Genomic DNA, 15,580 nt, shown 5'->3' on the forward strand with positions numbered 1-15,580 from the left:
GGGTGCCTGGCTTCGCTTGTCTGAAAATCTTGTCTCCTAGGGTGGTTGTGAGGAATAAGTGAGTTTCCTGCAGGTAAAGTTCTTATAACAGCACCTAGCACAATGTAAGCTCCAAATTAGTGTCTTACTACTGTTCATTGGACGAGATGTATTAAGCAGCCAATGCCAAGCACTGGGGTAACAACAGGGAATGAACCACTAACAGGGAATAAAAACCTGTACCCCTGAGAGCTGACAATGGAGGGAACAGGAGATGACAACTCAAAGGGACTAGGTTATTTCTGTCAGAATCCCCAAGATGTCCTGAGGCACCCTTTCCCAGACTGCGTGTTATCTGCGCCCCCCCTTGGGATGTGAAAGCCCTCATTCCTCATGTTGATGGTATTTGGAGGGGGGCTTTGAAGATGTAATGAGGTCATCAATGCAGGGCGCTCATGAGTCTATATAGTGCCCTTATGAGACGAGACCGCTTAACCCCCCTCTGCCCTCCCTCATGTGAGGCTGTAGCAAGCCTTCATTCTGGAAACGAGAACCTCACCCTGCTGACACCTTGAACCCTGACTTTCCAGGCTCCAGAACCCTGAGACATCCACTCCTATGGCTTAAGCTGCACCGTCTGTGGTATTTGTTACAACAGCCCGAGCTAAGACATACTCTAAGTGAGAGACATCTCGAACTCAAGTCCTGTGTCTCCAGGCAGTGCGCCATGGGACCCTGGCCCGGGCAGGGAGACAGGGATGGAGTGGGCGTGGAAAGGCGGGGAGGGAAGTTTGCTGGGCCACGACTGTCATTCTTCCACTGCCTTCCTCTTCTTGGATTAAACTTTTCCGAGAAAGCTGTTTGGATCTTTCTCCCCCACCTCGTCTGTCCTCTCTATCTGCCTTCCAGTGGTTCGCGGGGAGGTTTCCCGGTCTGGCTAGGGCTTGAGTGCTCCCGCCGAGGTCCAGCCTGGGGAGTGTGGGTAGGACGGACGTGAGCGGGGCGCAGACGCAGGGCCACAGGGGGAGTGCTGGCGGAGCGGCGGCTCCAGGGCCCGGCGGGCAGGAGCGCTGGCGGGTAAGCGGCTTTTCCCCCTTGGACCGTATGGTCGCTTCCTGCCCTTTCCGTGAGGCTGGTTCCCAGACAGAAACGCTGTCGCCTGGTGGGCTCTGGGGGGCGCCGGTCCTGTGATTTCCTAAAAGCCGTGGACTTCCTGCGAGACCTTGCCGCCAGCGGGGCTCTCATCCGAAATTTGCCCCAGGGCCCCCTTGGGCAGCGGCCATAAGCCGGGCGAGGGAGGGCTCTGCGCCCCTGGCTGGACCCCCTGCCCCACGCGGCTGCGGGGATGCTCGGCCAAGAGCCCGGTCCCCAAGTCGCACATACCGCCTTGCCTCAGCAGGTGTCACTGTGGTTGGGAAAGTGAGCGCCTGCAAATGCGCGAAGGCTGTGCACGCAGACTTGGCCGGGGGTGGGGGCGGGGAGGGGACACTAAAAAGACAGAGATGTTCCCCGAAAGGAAGAATTGTTCCCATTAGCACTTTGCACCTCCTGCGGCCACGGTGGAGGCAGAGGGGCCTTTTTTGCAAAGCAGGGATGAGAGTTGGATCAAACTCGTCCAGTCGGGTGAGGTCTTGGGTCCCCTTCTCCCTGGACTTCCCTGGAGCCTTCAGGGGTGGTTCTCAAAAGACACCACCACTCTGTGAGGAGCTGTAAATGCAGATCCCTGCCCTCACCTGGGAATTCTGTTGGCAGTAATGGGAATCTGCATTTTTTTAAAAAATTCCATTATAGTTAACATACAGTGTAATATTCGTTTCAGGTTTGCGATATAGTGATTCAGCAGTTCTGTGCATTACCCAGTGCTCATCATGATAAGTTACTTTTTAATCCCCATCGGGTAGTTCAGTCACACCCCTCCCCACCTTCCCTCTGGTAACCCATCAGTTTGTTCTCTATGGTTAGGAGTCTGTTTCTTGGTTTGTCTTTTTTCCTTTGTTCATTTGTTTTGTTTCTTAAATTCCACATATGAGTGAAACCATATGGTATTTGTCTTACCCTGACTGACTTATTTCAGCATAATACTCTAGCTCCATCCATGTTGTTGCAAATGGCAAGATTTCATCTTTTTTATGGCTGAGTAATATTCCATTGTATATATACCACATCTTCTTTATCTATCAATGGACACTTGGGCCGCTTCCATAATTTAGCCATTATATATTTTTTTAAAGATTTTATTTATTTGAAAGAGAGAGAGAGTGTGTGTGTGTGTGTGCATGAGCAGGGGGAGGGACAGAGGGGAGGGAGAAGCAGGCTCCCTGCTAAGCAGGGAGCCTGGTGTGGGACTCAAACCCAGGACCCTGGGATCATGACCTGAGCCACCCAGGCGCTCCTAATTTAACCATTTTAAATAATGCTGCAACAAACATACAGGTGCATATGTCTTTTTGAATTAGTGTTTTTGTGTTTTTTTGGGTAAATACCCAGTAAATATCCAGAATTACTGGATCATATGGTAATTCTACTTTTAATGTTTTGAGGACGCTGCATACTGTCCTGCACAGTGGCTGCACCAATTTGCATTCCTACCAACAGTGCATGACGGTTCCTTTTTTTCCACATCCTTGATACACTTGTTGTTTCTTGTGTTTTTCATTTTAGCCATTCTGACAGGTGTGAGGGGGTGTCTCATTGGGGTTTTGGTTTGCATTTTCCTGAAGGGGAATCTGCTTTCTTAACCAGCGCCTCTGATGTCACATCTGGTGCGTTCCTTACTTTGAAAAACACTAAGAGGTTCGGTCACATTAAATCAATTTCCTGGAGATTTGCCAGGAATCTGGATACTGTTTCAAAAGATATTTCACTGGGTAATTAGAAAATTACAGAAGTATCTTTACCTCCAAAGGGCAGAAAGTGGCCATTTTCACCACTGATGTGGCTACACTTTGGATTCAGTTACGACCAGATGCCTGCTACTCTGCTCAACCCTTACTTATATAATTGTCTCATTTGTTCTTCTCACAACTTGACTGCATCAGCCTCTCCATTTCCACACTGTGTAACTGAGACTTTCCCAGGCTAAGAAATTTGCTCAGAGACTCTACTTATCTGTAGCAGGGTGTTGACTCCACCCCATGTCTGTGTGGCCCCCAAAGCTTTGCAGCCCTCTGTGCTGTTGGTATAAATGGGTAAGGGAAGCACAGGCTCTTGGTCTGTCAATCTGACCCCTGATGGAGTGACATGCAAGTTCTGCAGACTTCAGATTGGAGCTGGACACGAAGTGTACTGGAGATTTAACTTGGAGGCCACTGCAAACCTTAGGGGTTTTGGGTCCAGATTTGGCCAAACACTGGTCATTTCTGTGTATCGGGATCGCTTAGCATTTATTCCAGCAGCCTCCAAACACAGAGCTCCCTGGTGCTGTGCGCCCCCTACAGTCCATTCTCAGCACAGCAGCACAGTGCGCCTTCTAAAATGTCAATCAGATCATGTCCCTCCAACCTTCCAATGGATTAGAATAAAATCTAAAGCCCTAATTGTGGTCCTCAAAACTCTAGTGGCTATAACCCAGGGTACCTCTCCCTCCTCACCTTCTACCATTCCCCACTGCTCACTGAGCTCTTTTCTTCTCTCATTCCCATCTTAGGCTCTCACCTGCTAGAATAAAATGGCCATAAGGACAAGAACTTTGCCCTATGCACTGCTAAATCTTCTGTGCTGGCATTTGAGAAATATTTGAGAGTGAATATTTATGAATGAATTTGTGAATTGTGTTTTTTGATTCTTGGATATCGTTTCATTAGGAAAAATAGAGGGGTAAATAGTTGTGGGGGGAAAAGCTCAGCAACGTTCTTTTTTACTTCTATGTGTTAATAGGTGTTTGAGGTTCTCCCATCTACTCTCTAGAGTCAAAACACACAAAGAGCACGGTTTCTGAAAGGAAAGAACATACCCACTGAGCAAGGGAGCGCCAGTCCCCCTCCGCCACTCCCAGTGTTCACATCATGTACCACCCTCGAGGATCCCTCTTGGAGCAGACCATGTTCTCTAACCTGCTGTGGAAGAATTTACACTGCTTTCTTAGTGTGGAGACCAGGCAGACGACGTCAGAACCCATTATAGAGGGGCACGTATAACAAAAAATGGACCCCAAAGCAGAAGTTGATGTGCCTGCCCATCCAGCCAGCAACAACAACAAAAAGAACCCTCCTTTCTCGTGTCAGCTGGGTTAATGGATTTGGCAAAGAAGGGATGAGGTTCTTGGGTGAGGTGAAAGAGGAAGGAAAGTTGCTGTCTTCATCGTTGTTTGGTTTGTTGGTTTGTTCTGTTGTGAAGGGAGTTGCTTGCCAAAGATCAGGTGATGGTTAGCGCCACATCTTGGGTCATGTTGGGGAATCATTTCAAGGCTGGGAATGCTTGGGATCTGAACTGAAGTGATTCACGCATTCTCAGCCTACCTCACCACTGCCTTGGTCCAGCGAGTCACCAACTGTCCCTGCCGCCATGTGCCTCTCATTGTCCATGGACCTGAAATGCTGTCCAGTGGCCACATGTACACAGAGAGCCACTGTACAAAAATTACTATTTTGATCAACACAAATATGTAGAAGCAACTGAATTCAGGTCTTATTACAGAATACTGTTTCTGTTGTATCTAAAGCTTTATTTCAATTTCTTAAAAAAATAAATAACTCATGTTAAGGATTTTTTTTTTTTTAATAGCAGAGGCAGACTCCTAGTAGAGCTAATAAAGCTGAAGGCTCCGAGATGTGCATTTGCACAGCTTCTTCCAAGGTCCTGGGGCATGACCTGGGAATGTAGTCACATGTCACATGCTTTTGTAAAATTTGAAAAATGAGATATTTTAACTGTAATCAGTTAGAACCACTCTGTTTTTCCGCTTTCACCCCAGTGACTTTTTGCTTCTGGTGGCGTTGGAGGCGGTAATGGTCATTTCGGTGATCCAGCTAAAGGAAAGTTGAATTGCAGATGCATTTGGTTTGGATTTATAGGATATATTCATTTGGTTCCCAGTTATCTGGTGGAGAAACAAGTTATATCAAGTTTTGCCGATTATCCCAGTAGGAGAAGGGCCTTAACACTTGTGTTTACTCTGCTGCCCCACCTGGCATTGTAAAACAAATGTGCCCAAGACCAAAGTGTGGTAGAGGGGGGAGAAATGGGTTTGCAATGTACAAAGCCAGAAGCTAGTCTGTGGAAAACTCGCATAATCATCAGAACTTTAACACTGTAAGTGAAAGATTTAGTTTTCATTGATGCTGGGTCAAAATAGAAGTTGTATCCTGTCTGAGTTGAAAAATTAAAAAAAAATTAGACCTACCATTTGATTTCACTTATATGTGGAATCTAAAAAACAAAACAAATGAATAAACAAAAAGCAAAATCAGACTTGCAAATGCAGAGAACGGTTGCAAGAGGGGAGGGGGTTTTGGGGGTGGGCAAAATGGGTGAAGGGGAGTGGGAGATGTAGGCTTCTAGTTATGGGGTGAGGAAGTCACAGGAACGAAAGGTACAGCATAGGGAACATAGTCCCTGTTATTGTAATAGCCTTGTATGGTGACAGACCTTAGCTATGCTTCTGGTGAGAAGAGCATTACGCCTAGAGGAGTTGAATCACCATGTCGTACACCTGAAACTAATGTAACATCGTGTGTCACCATACTCACATAAGAAAAAATGGGGGAAAAATGAAGAAAAAAAACTCTTCACAATGGGCCACTGCAACAAGGACATCTATCACAAGCAGATTCATAAGTGGCTTCAATTTACAGCATTTAGAGTTATTACTACTTAAAATCTTACGACTTAACACTTAAAAAAATAACAGTTTTCCTAAATTTGATAACAATCCTAAAATTTGCATGATATTAAGAATAATGAGATGTTACTATTTGTTATTACAAAAATGATTATTACATAAAAATAGCCAAAAATATAGGAAAAATTAATGGGCTGGTCAGTCAACTTATATATTATATATCATTATTACTTTAATAATGATATATAAATTATGTATATATAATGCTATGGATTTTGTGATGTTTGTGATATTTGTCAGCTTTTTATTTTTTTTATTGAGATATAATTGACATATAACATTATATTAGTTCCAGGTGTGCAATATAATGATTTGATGTGTGTGTGTATATATATATATTGTAAAATCACTACAATAAGTCTAGTTAATATCCATAACCACACATACGTACAATTTTTTTTCTTGTAATGAGAATTTTTTGGGTGTGTTTTTGAGAGAGAGAACACATTTGTGAGGGGGGGGGGGCAGAAGGAGAGGGAGAGAGAAAGACTCCTGAGCAGGCTCCAAGCCCAGCACAGAGACTGAGTTGGGGCTCAGTCTCACAACCCTGAGATCACAACCTCAGCCCAAATCAGGAGACTGTCACTCAACCGACCCAGCCATGCAGGTGCCCCTGTAATGAGAACTTTTAAGATCTACTATCTTAGCAACTTTCAAATATACAATGCAGTATTATTACCTGTAATCACCAGGCTCTATGTTAGATCCCCATGACTTATTTATTTTATAACTGGGAGTTTTTACCTTTTAATTCCCTTCTCCCATTTCACCCACACCCCATCCTCTGCCTCTGGCAATCATCAGTCTGTTCTGTATCTATGAGTTCAGGGTTGGTTTTCTTTTTTTTCTTTTTTAGATTCCACATATAAGTGAAATTTTATGATATTTGTCTTTCTCTGTTTGACTTATTTCATTTAGCATAATGCCCTTAAGGTCTAACCATTTTCTCAAATGACAAGATTTCCTTTTTTATGGCTGAATAATATTCCGTTTATATTTATATTTATATCTCTCTCGCATTTTCTTTATCCATTTATCCATTCAGGGTGTATCCATGTCTCGGCTGTTGTAAATAATGCTGCAGTGAACATGGGGGTGTAGCTATCTTTTCAAGTTAGTGTTTTCTTTTCCTTCAGATAAATGCCCAGAAATGGAATTGCTGGGTCATGTGGTACTTCTCTTTTGAATTTTGTGAGGAATCTTCCTGCTGTTGTTTGATAGTGGCTGCACCAATTTACATCTCACCCCGGTGTGAGAGAGTTCCCTTTCTCTGCATCCCCTGTCACCATCACTTGCTGTTTCTTGTCCTTTTGATGATTGTAACAGGTGTAAGATGATGTTTCTTTGTGGTTTGGATTTGTGTTTCCCTGGTGATGAGAGATGCTGAGCACCTTTTCTGTTGGTCGTCCTTATACCTTCTTTGGAAAATGTCTATTCAGATCTTCTGCCCGATTTGAAAATGGACTGTTTAGTTCTTTGCTATTGAGTTGTCTGAGTTTTTAATATATTTTGGATATTAACCCTTATCAGATATATGATTTGCAAATATTTTCTCTCATTCAAGAGACTGCCTTTTCATATTGTTGATGGTTTCCTTTGCTGTGCAGAAGCTGTTTAGTTTGATGTAGTCCCACTCGTTTATTTTTGCTTTTCTTTTTTTTTTTTTAAGATCTTATTTATGTATTTATTTGAGAGAGTGAGAGCTCGTGACCAGGTGGGAGGGGCAAGGGGAGAGGGAAAAGCAGAATCCCAGCTGAGCAGGGAGCCGGATGTGGGGCTCGATCCTAGGACTCCGGGATCATGACCTGAGCCGAAGGCAGACGCTTAGCCAACTGAGCCACCCAGGAGCCCTATTTTTGCTTTTCTTACTTTACTTTTAATGTCGGTCAGCTTTTTAAAATTCGTAATTGGTTGTGATTTCACTTCTCACTCTAAGTGAATATTTTCATACCTCCCCTACCTCCCTATTAAGATTCTGCTCCCTGGGATGGACCTCCTAGGGGACCCTTCCTTAACAAGCCCATGGGGCTATGCGGCCCGCTACGCTACCAGGTCCTCAGAAAGGGAAGGAAGAAACGGCTCAGAAGAGGGAGAAACCAGAGAGGAAAGGAAGAAGTGCAGAAATTCGAGCTGAACAGGTGAAAGTGGGCAAGGAGAGAGATGAAGACTCGTAATAGCTGCTAACCAGAAAGCGACATGTAAAGCAAAATATTAGGAAAATGTGGAGTAAAACAGACTAAACATTTTAGAGGGTTTTTCTAACTCTCTGCCAGGCCTTTCCCAGATGGCAACTGAACCATTTGTTTAAATTAAGTCTTGCTTAAATTATAAGGAGCTGAGCTAATTGTCAATGTCAAGAATTCTTGGAAGCCAGCCACGGGAGGTGGGAGAGCATGCATGCTATAGGGTGGGGAAGCGGCTCCCCGTTTGCCAGCTGAGGATTTCTGGAATCCTTCTGGTACTCACTCATGTTTAAAACAATAGTCACCCCCCGAACACCAGCCACTTTATCATGACTCTAGTGTGGAGGCCGAGTGCCGTGAACTGTTAAGCATCTTGAATGGAAAACTTCTTTTTAAAAATTCTCAGAAACGAAAGTAATGGGGGAAAAGCAAAAGCTGGGGTGGCTAGCAGAGTGAGTAGGTGGGTCTCTCCCTTCTCCTTTCTTCCCCCCCCCATCTTGTTATAGTTCCTGTAAAGTGCTTTAAATCACAAATAATTTTAAAGCCAAACACACAACCCACATGATTAAAAATTAAGATAGAGATGACCTGTTAAAAGGTCCTAAAGAGTCACACATAGAAATAAGAACTTCCTGACATGACAAAACAGGGTCCTGCGTTTTCACAGTGATGGCCCGGGGTCGAAGATGCATTATCAAAGGAGAGTAAAGAAAATAGGCTGAAACAGGGCAGAGATCACAGGGTCTAGTCTGAACATGCATAAAAGAGAAGCACTCTCTGGATAAGCACAAAGTGTCCACTTGCTCGTCCTAGAACTCTCAGCTCCGCTGCCCCCTGGCAACAGCTCCAAGTCCTCCCCCAGCATCTCTGGCTAATCTCCCTTCTCAGCCTGATGGCTTCCTTCACACCGACCTGCCCCAGCTGTGTCTTTCAAAAACACTTAGAGACTGTAGCCAAGCCAGTTTTCTTTTTAACTTTCGATTTGTATTGAGGTAAATTAGGAGTTGGGAACAATCCCAACTTCACTTTCCTAATACTGTAACTAAGTGGCCACGGGTAATTGCTTGAAAGCTGGCCGCCAGATGACAGCGTGATCAGAGCTGCCCATGGTGGCCGGCAAACCTCAAAAGGGTCAGCCGTTCGGTGCCACTCCACAGCCCATTATCTGTACGCTTTCCTGAACCTTCGATGGAAAGACCAGGCCTCCCGGATCTGTGAAATTTGGATCAGAACTACCTGAACAGCTTCTCTGTCGGCTTCTCTGGGCTAAAGGGACAAGAACCTTAATTGTTGAAAGCTAATGATGATGATGTCTGACAGAAAATTACTTGCCCGTGTACACATCAAGCTGGATCAGTTACTGGAGACTGTTCGCCTGTGCCAGTGACTTTTAGAATATCTCCGTGCCCTAGGGCTGAGCATTTTGGCTCTTTAAATTCCTGCAGGGTATGTGAAGCTCGTGTGCCATATTGAAAGGGGGTTGAGCCCCGTTCGAGCCTGCCTCAGTTGCCTCCCCGCAACGGTGTGAAGGCAGGTCAGTCACTCCATTTCTGGGATCGCTAACATAGCTGTCCGTAGAAGGGGGATGCGGCACTCCGCCGTACTGGCTTGAAAGGGTGCTCACGGAGGTCAGAGTGATGAATGCTGTGAACGGATTTTGGACGTTGCTATTCCAATGTAAGTACAGTGTATGACACAAATGAAAGGTTCTCTGTCCCCGGTGCCTCGCGTCATGGCCCTGCTCTCCAGACCCCGCTGGAGCTGCCATCCGGGCCCTCCTCACGAGCACGTCAGCCGTTAAGGAACCCTCTACTGCCGAAGCCTTAGGTGTCCTGATTGAAGAGATGCTCCCACTTGAAGGAGAAGTCCACACTGTTTCGAGACTGGAAGAACATGCGGGGTTTTTCACTGGCCACAAGTTCGTCCTGAGCCTCAACCAGCCTCACGCAAGAGTGTCGTGCTTGATAAGCGTGAGGTGACAATGCGTGAGTGATGGGACGCGTGAAGACGGATTCATGCACGGAGAGCCTTAGCCAGCCCGGGAAGGGTCCGTGTTAGCTCACTAACCTGATGAAGTCTTGTCATTTCCTACTGTGGACAGATTTTCCTGGCTTAAACTTATTTGTTCCTATTAGGTTCTGGTAAGCCCCGTTGATGTTTTCTGTTAAGTTCTATTTTAACTTGCTTAGCCAGTTTTCCAAGCAAAAGGGCATCTCCCCCCTCCCCCCACCATAGATGTATTTTCAATATTGGAAAAAATAGTTCTTCATGGGATAAAATATGAAAGTAATTTCCCAAAATGGGAAAACAGACTCCAAAGCTTTCAGATGGGAAAAACTGAGAAATTAGAAACAGAAAGGTCTTTTGGTTTTAAATATTTATTTATTTTTATTTATTTATTTTATTTTTTATTTTTTATTTTTTTTAAAGATTTTATTTATTTATTTGACAGAGAGAGAGAGAGACAGCCAGCGAGAGAGGGAACACAAGCAGTGGGAGTGGGATTGGAAGAAGCAGGCTTCCTGTGGAGGAGCCTGATGTGGGGCTTGATCCCAGAACTCTGGGCAGACACTTAACGACTGAGCCACCCAGGCACCCCTAAATATTTATTTTTTAAAAATATTTTTAAAAAATATTTTAAAAATATATTTTTTAATATTTATCTTTTTAAAAAAAAATATTTATTTATTTGACAGAGAGGCAGTGAGAGAGGAAGCACAAACAGGGGGAGTGGGAGAGGAAGAAGCAGGCTTCTGGAAGAGCAGGGAGCCCGATGCAGGGCTCGATCCCAGGACCCTGGGATCATGACCTGAGCCGAAGGCAGATGCTGAAAGACTGAGCCACCCAGGCGCCCCTGGTTTTTGAAATTATAAAAGTAATAGGTGCTTATTGTAGCAAATTGGTAGAAAAAGTACAAAAAAGGAAAGGGAGACAGAAAAGCACTGCGAACACCCAGGCGCCTTCCTTCTAGTATTCATTTCCCAATGCATTTTCCGCTGCTCACCTCAGGTGTTTATTCATTTAGTAAATAATTTCTGTGGCCCCTGTGTACCAGGCACCATGCTAGGCAAGCATTTTTCTGGAAGACACTGGTCCCAGGAGAGTTTTACCCAATTTTATATCTCCTTTTTTTATTTATAACAAGGTTTCTCCTGGAGATGTTTTCTTTGGCCATTTGTGAGTATATCAGGGGGCATGTCTGCAAATTGTGTGGAACGGTCTTCCTATGTAGATTAACTAACATTCGTGTCATTCTCTAAGTCACATGAAAGTCTGTCCACTTGTTACTTAGAATATCAGCATCCTGATGTAGCTGGTCAGTGATGGATGAGACCCAAGAATTCTGACAGTTAGCATAGCTTAGCCTATCAATTTTTTTAAAAGGGCAAGTATCCCATATGGATATTCTATCCATATCCGAAGGCATATGCTTTGGAGCTTGATCTTAAAAGTTATGGGGCTCTGAAAAATGTTAGTGGGCCCAGCCGGCTCATCTTTTTTTATGATTGAGAGACAAAGGGAGATAAAGAATGAATATTGCTGTTTTCATTTTCTACAGCATTCCCTCAGCCCCCCAAATCTCAAATCAAAGGAGAGAATGAAAGAGAAGAATTGTTCCTCTAAATTATTCAAATTTGAGAAGATAGGTACAGATCAAACTGAGGCATCAGTAAAAATGTCTCTCGCTAGGATGTAGAAAATCTCCCCACCCCCAGTCAAAGTCAATTAGCTTCCACTTAAGTGGCCTCCCCAGTCACAGAGGGGATCTCCCTTGTTTTCCTTTGTACCCAGGGCTCCCCTCCAGTCCTTTAATGAAATGATCTAAACATGTGTATACAGTCAGGCTCTGAGTATAGGGTTCACAGCGAGGAGTGTAAAGCACACAGCGACTTTGCCGTCCATCTGGGGGAATTTCAGAAAGTTTCTCACTTTTTTAGTAATATTTTCTAACTCTGTCTGTCTCTCAACACAAAGGCAAGTTTTCAGACCAGTTTTTCAAGAATGAGTTGCATCTGATATTTTTCATACTGCAGAAGTCAGTGAACACATTGAAGTACTGAGATTACAATTTTCCATATCTAGATGATTTCCTGCTAAATTTTTCAAGAGGTTTATTGGCTTTGGTCCCTCATTTTATTTTATTTTATTAAAGATTTTATTTATTTATTTGACAGAGAGAGACAGCCAGTGAGAGAGGGAACACAAGCAGGGGGAGTGGGAGAGGAAGAAGCAGGCTCCTAGCGGAGGAGCCTGATGTGGGGCTCGATCCCAGAGCACCGGGATCACGCCCTGAGCCGAAGGCAGACGCTCAACGACTGCGCCACCCAGGCACCCCTGGTCCCTCATTTTAGTTCAGGATGGTAATTTAAAAATGTTTACAAGGCAAGTCTTTTTCCCTAAGAAGCAGCCACGGAAAATTAAAAGTGTGGTTATCTGTGTACACGCCTACCTACACATGCACGTGTCAGAGAAAAACCAGAGCTGCACGTAGGTAAAGAAGTACGGAGTTGATTCAGGACTGCTGCAATAGGGGCAAAGAGACCTCAGTATAGAACTAAGCTCACTTCCAAATGCAGCATGGACAGTGGGAATTTGTAGCCAAGAGCAGGGTCGGGGGTAGTGGATAGAAAATTACTAAGAGGAATTATCAGTAATAAGGAGATTTTTGGCTTAAACCAATCTGGAAGAATTCTTGCTGAAGACAGGCCAGGGTGATCAGACATCACCTGGGGGATGTGAAGAATGAGGAACCTGCTCAGGAGGATGAAGGCTTTTACTAAACCGACTTAGTTCTTGCTAGAACTGGATTTTACAGGAAAGTATATAAATGGACTTGGAGAAGGTTCAGGAGCCTAACGTCTGGTCAAGCAAGGAATCTTTGTCAATATACTTATACATATAGATGTATATGTAAACACACACACTGTTTATATCAATATGTATATTTTTTTCTGGATTCTTAAAATTTCAGGTTTTTAATGGAAAATTTCCCAGGGCAGCAGTTTCCTTGTGGGAGTCCATGGAGCATATGCATCAGAATAATCTGGGGATATATTTTTTAAAATATAGATTTAAGAGCTTTAGATCCCCAGATAATCTGACTTAGTGGGACCTAGGAATCTGTATTTTTAACATATTCATCTATCATGTTCGTGCTGTTACGTGTGAGAACCGCTGTCTAGGGCAGTGTACCTGCCAAGCCTTGAAAAGAGCAAAGCCATACCTTATGCTTTATTTTCTAAAATAATAGTGATGGGGGCTACCACTTAGTCACTTTTATGTTTCAGATTCTGGACTAGGTATTTCCCCCTATATTATTTTGAGTTAAACGCAGTTACTGAGAGCCTGTTAGGGCACTGAGTTTGTGGTCGTCTAACCCACATCAAGAGGGTTTCTTTAGCTTTAGGAGAATGAATGGTTTTTAAACTAGACAGTCTAGGAACCATCCTTATTAAAGCACGCCTCCCTTTACCTTAGTTTACCTTCTTTTTGTGAGGCGCGCGAAGTAGGGTTGTGGTAAACTAAACACCTGTCAGATACGTAGCCTAGAAATAACTCTGAAATTGATAGCAAGTGCATGGTTAGGGAGCAAAAGAGTGGAGAGGCGTGCAGTTTGATAGGTCAGGAGTTAATAGTCTGTGTTTTCAGGAAGAGCACTGTAGATTCCCTTGGGGTGACTGATAGTTTGCATTGTAAATGCCCCCACATATATATCTTTTTCTTGTCCATTTTTTTAATGTACCGATGCAACTGTGCTGATTTGTGTTGTTAGAACTCAGTATTTTTACATCTAAGGTGATTCATTTGCAAATTGATTCATTCGTAAATATTAAGGTATATCCCGGAGACAGTTTCAGGGTATGGTGTTAATCTTTTTTAAAGTTTTCTCAAGGTCACATTCATTGGCAGTGGAAGTAGAATCAGAATCCTTAAGTCCATCCTTTCACCACCAGCTACACTGATAGAAACAACAGAATTTTTAGATCTAGGACATAGTTGATACCCACCATCCTTACTGTCGTGTCAAAGCATTTGAGAATGCACAGAAAGACTTGCCATCCCCCAGTTTGCCCTGTGAATTCCAGTAATCCCAATGCAGAAATTATTTTTAAAAGATTGAGCAAGTTTGGTTTTAAGAATGTTTGATCTGTTCTTCTTTTTGGGTTATAAAAGCATGGATTATCCATCTGTGTGGTTTCAAAGGCTCTTTACACCTCCCTGCATGGTCTGATTTGTTTCAAGTACATTTGCTATGAATGTAACGGAAAGGGAGACTGTCAAAATGCACAGGTCTTGGGCAATTTCTCCCCAGTGAAATAGAGAAGGGGGACCTGTTTAATAATCAAAGTTTCAAAAGTTCTCAACCAATAAAGCTATAGCAAAATTTTAAGCATAAGGAAAAGAACAATTTTCCTATTATTTGTCTAGACAGCCAACCTTGTGGTCGTGGAGTTCTTTTAGGACAATAAATATGAAATGTTTCTTGAACATTGGCTAGTCCTTCATTCGACAAACATTTATTGAGTGCCTATCACACACAAGCATTTTAGGTACTTTAGATACGTTAGGGAACAAACAGATAAAGATCCCTTATCCCCCAGACCTTTTTTTCCTCTTAAACTTTTGAGCATTCTAGGCTCTTTGGAAATGTCAATGGAATACAGATATTTCGTTGGTCCATGGGTTGCAGACTGGTAACCAGAGGCTCAGTTCAGCACCCAGATTATTTCTTTGGTTAGCTGAGTAGGTTTTAATTTAATTTAATTTGATTTTTTAAAAAGGTTTTCTTTATTCATTTGAGAGAGAGCACAAGCAGGGGCAGAAGAAGAGGGAGAAGCAGACTCCCCACTGAGCTGGGAGCCTGACAGTGTATTCAGTCCCAGGACCCTGAGATCATGACCTGAACCAAAGGCCAATGCTTAACCATCTGAGCCACCCAGGCATCTCAACAGAGTGGGTTTTGAATGTTAGTTTGAATGCTTTGAAGAGCTACACACTGACCAGAAGACACAAGCCTGTGTGCCATTTCTTACTGTTTTCAGCTCATCAGCTTCACTCCTACACTTACCTGCCTGGCCACGGAAGGCATGGGAGTTTGTGGCCCCATCCCTGGCATTGGTTCCTCCTGCACATCTGGAACTTTCAGTGTAAACTCTTTCATCACCTCAAAGAATTCAGATGGTCTGAATGTGTTCAGAGCTTTATCTAAAATGCCCGGTCATTCATGGGTGTCAGCTCCCATACACAGTCACATAAAAGGGTTCTGAGGTCCAAAAGGCCAATGGTTTACATGGCTAGAAATAGCTGAGATGTTTCTAGAACTTACTGTGCTGTTCCTTCCTTTATGCTGGAAAATCAAATTGATTTTTTTTTCTGTTGGCAAAATTGTACGTGGTGGTTACAGGGGAAACAAGCTGTTGCATGTATTTTTTAGGAAGATAGTGGAAGTCTTCTCTCATTCCTCTCAAGTGTCAGCCTGTTGCAGTGTCTAGACTCCTACACTCTTGCTCTGCTTTTGAAATGGAATGCTCCCCACTCCCCTTCCCCACAGAACCTCCCTGTCTGTTTTATCCAATTC

Source organism: Ursus maritimus, unplaced genomic scaffold (genome assembly GCF_017311325.1).
Source record: "Ursus maritimus isolate PB19 unplaced genomic scaffold, ASM1731132v1 scaffold_3, whole genome shotgun sequence".
Taxonomy (NCBI): domain Eukaryota; kingdom Metazoa; phylum Chordata; class Mammalia; order Carnivora; family Ursidae; genus Ursus; species Ursus maritimus.